This window comes from Morus notabilis, unplaced genomic scaffold, assembly GCF_000414095.1.
Source record: "Morus notabilis unplaced genomic scaffold, ASM41409v2 Scaffold1388, whole genome shotgun sequence".
Lineage (NCBI taxonomy): Eukaryota > Viridiplantae > Streptophyta > Magnoliopsida > Rosales > Moraceae > Morus > Morus notabilis.
The window spans coordinates 312,621-316,700 of record NW_010362392.1 but is presented as its reverse complement, the minus strand read 5'-3'; positions in this window follow the sequence as shown (position 1 = coordinate 316,700).

The following is a 4,080-nucleotide window of genomic DNA, read 5'->3' as shown; positions in this document are numbered from 1 at the left end:
GTATCAATTCTTAAAATGAAATATTTTAAGAAATGATACAATGCATGGTGGCCTTAGAGATCGGGATGTGGGAATCGCATCCTTGGGGGTAGGTCCCGAAACCCGTACGGATCCGCTTCTTGTTTAGTGGGAATGATGGCTCTGCACTTTTCTTAGACAGACATTTTTACCGCTTCTTGTTTAGTGGTATGATGAGCTGCACACTTTCATTATACATATATTTTCTATTGTGAGTATTTCCTTTTCTAAAAAGGGATGATCGGTTCCGGATGTATATCTTCAGACCGTGAGTACCTTTATTTTAAATGCTTTATAAAATTTATATCCTACTGGGCCTTTCGCTCACCTTTTTCTGTTTTTAAATGTATTAAACCCCTCCAGGCGACGCGAGGAGTGGTACGGAATAGGTAGCTATTACCGGTGGTGTGGACTTGATCTCGGGAAGTAAAGAGTTGTAACCCTCCTATCTTTTATTTCAAGGCATGTATAAGAGATTATGGTTTGTAAACTTAAATGTTGCTAGATTGTGGTTGATGTCACATTTACTTATGTTTATATTCATGTATGCTAAACACCTGTGGGAATTCCTGACATGATACCAGTGATGTGGTTTTAAAACTGGTTTGGTTGGAAATTCCACCACCGTTCTTGAAATTAAATTTCTCTTGAATGCAGGTTTGGAAATCCCTGAATGTTTTAGATTTGAAAGGAATTAAATTATTTTGCTAATCTCTCTTTCCCAAACAGGTTTAAGTTTCTAAACGAGCCTCCACGTCACTAACCCCGGTTTAGGGGCGTGACACGGAATCTCTCTCTCATTTCTCTGTCAAACAGGTCCGTGGTGGTTAGGGTTTTATGATCTCGTCATGTGATTGTGGGATTGTCGGTTGGAGCTCTTCAAATCAAGACTATTGCCTCTATAAGTACTTAATTGATCTTTGTTTGTCTTGATTGGTAATGTTTTCACATAAATTTTTTGCTATGGATTCGTTTCTCTCCATTTCGAAAGAGTTTTCCTGTGAAGTTTATTTGGTGTTTGCTTCGATTCTGGCTTAGTTTGATAGTCTGTAAGTGCTTGTGGGCTATATTTTTTCATGTTTAATCTGAGTGTTTTTGAGAAATGGTTTTCGTGAGAGATGGAAGGGTGTTTTTGAGAAATGGTTTTCGAGAGAGAGGGAAGGGAAGCCATGGAAAACAAGTTCTAGAGGGGAAAAACAGACTTTTTTTTTTTTTGCTATACATGGAAAAACAGATGCTTGGTATTTATATGATTAGGAATTGTAAATTCATTGGGTAATGCATAAATTTTGCATGAATATTGCATTTGCATCCATGCTTTCATTTCTTCGGAATTCCTTTTTGCAGTTAGTAGAAAACTATCCATTTAGAGAGCGATTCCTTTTTGCTGGTAGAATGCTAAGGTAGTTAGGTATGTTTGATTAAATTTTCATGAACTAAGACCATTGCAGCTCATTTTTATTAATCTACTAGATGTTTCTAAAATTTAGAAATGAACAGTTAATGGAGGTTTTGTATGATGATTGCCTTTTGAAATGATTGAGAGTAGTCGGAAGAACGCTTGTGTTGGGGATGGTGGGGGGCAAAAAAGATGTGCTTTATTTTTATTTTTTTCCCCTTGGATTCTAGGCCTCTAGTTTGAAATCGATGGAAATTTGCTCTCATGTGGATGTTGGCCATTTTTGAATATATGGACGACATGTATACTTACTAGCTATCTCACACTTATGTGCATATATATATATATATTATTTTATTTTTTGATATACACGTGATATGTGATAGATAACAAAATATCCCATGTACACCCTCCTTTTGTAAGTTTATAAGTCAGTCTTAAAATATAAGAAAAAGCTAATTCTTATCCAAGGCAATCTATTACTTGCTTATATTTACCATAGCCAAGTAATATTTGGCTGCCTCCTCCAAATGAGAAAGGTAAAGATTATAACATCTGCCAAACTTTCAGTTAGCATTTCCTAAATGGAGGGTGCTATACCACAAAGTAAAGCAATATGGGATTATGAAACTGTAGATCGTTTTTGTGATTTATGCATCAAAGAGGCAGAAGATGGACACCGTCTCTCAAATGGATTTTCTAATCTTAAGTGCATTCAACGAGTTTAAAGTTAGATGTTCTTCATGTCATTAGATGTTAATCATGTCATTCTCTTACACAAACTGATTTGTTTATGTGCATGTAACTGAAGGCCTATGTCAAACAAGAATAAGGAAATCTTTTAGACCTTGTGGATCCTAGTCTTGGTTCAAACTACTCCAAAAAGGATGCTCTAATAATGCTTAACCTGGCGCTCTTGTGTACCAACCAGTCTCCCAGTCTTAGAACAACCATGTCCGCCGTGGTCAGTATGCTCGAAGGCAAAATCCCGGTCCAAGCACCAGTAGTCGATTGCAGCAAGGATGACCAGAATGCAACGTTTAAGGCCTTTGAGATGCTGGCACTGGACAGCCAAACTGATTTCTCTTTGTACTCCAACACAAGTCAACAATTAGGCAGTTCTATAGGTGGGCCGTGGGTGGATTCCTTTGTTTCTCTCCAAAGTAAGGATGATCATCTAGACACCTCCTCATCAAGAAAGCTTCTTTAGAATCTTTGGTGATTTGAATTTAGAGGGAAAATACTCGGAAAATGAAAGTTCTAATCGGTTTTGTCTATAATATTTCTCAGTAAAGTTGTTCTATATTATTGTGACAACGGTTTATCGTATTTCAATAAACTTGAGAGAAAATTTACTCTGTTGCTCGCCTGTTCTTTTACTCTATTTTGGTGAAAACAAACTTAAGAGAAATTCTTTTCTCATCTCTTCGAAGTTTTATTGAACGGATTTTTGGTGTTTGAAATAAAAAATGGAAAATGTTGGGAGACATACTTAATTATTCATTTACGGAGCAAGTCAAGTTTTACTGTTACTAGAAATGGATGAAGTACGAGATCAAATTAATGAACACGACTTAATTCTTTTCATGCCTCTATCAGTTTTTTAACATGGAATGTGCATTTTTGTTCAACAATTTGATTACTCATTAATGCTCTTTTTAGTTGTAATTATATTGTGAATGAAGAAATGAAAAAAAAAAAAAAGAAAATTAATTATCATAAATTTATTGTTAAAAAATTTAAAATCATAACATTATGTGTTTTTAAAGTTAAACAAGTATTTTTAAATACCAAAAATAATTTTATATATTTAAGTTTCATATCATGTCTATTTTGGTCATTTTACATACTCACAGCAATTCCACCTCAAAATTTACCAAACGTTATTATACTAATTTTGGAACCAGCACAGCTACTATAATTACAGTTTACCAAACACTCAGCTGTTTCTTGGAACAGCTGCTTCTTCCTTTAGCACAGCTAAAAAGCAGTTTTTCTAAAATCCACATCACTATCAAACTAAGGGCTCGTTCGGTTCGTTAATTCAAATTTTTAATTCGAGTTGAGATGTGATATTGTGTGAGAGTTTTTTACAGTAGTAAAAAGTTAGATGTGACTGTTTTTTAGAGCTTTTTACTGTAATAAAATTCAAATTTTAAACTCGAATCAGTGAAATAAACGGAACCTAAGCCTAAGTTGAACAATTTTATTTTATTGATTTTATCAATCAACACGGCCTAAATTGGCTAATGGAGTAAATGCACATGGGCAAAGAGGCTCTCCCTCCTCCCAAAACATCACGTGTATCATCATCATCACAAAATTTGAATAAAATTTTAGCGCTCAAATCTTGTGGGTGTATTACTCTTTTGGCCCAAGTGACCCCACCATCCAACATTTCAAAAATTGAACTAAAAAAAAAAATTGCAATTCATATTATTCATTAGTCATCACTTTTCTCCCTCAAATCTAAGAAGTCGGATGCCTCCAAATTAATTACTACTATAATATTCAAGAATATTCATCGATTTCTTAAAATATTATTTTTTTCAAAAAAAAAAAAAACCAACAATTTTAAACTAAAAAATGTCCCTCTCAATAACTGACCTTTTGTCCTCACTTTCAACTCTCTTCAGTTCACTCTTTCAAACTATCTGAACCCC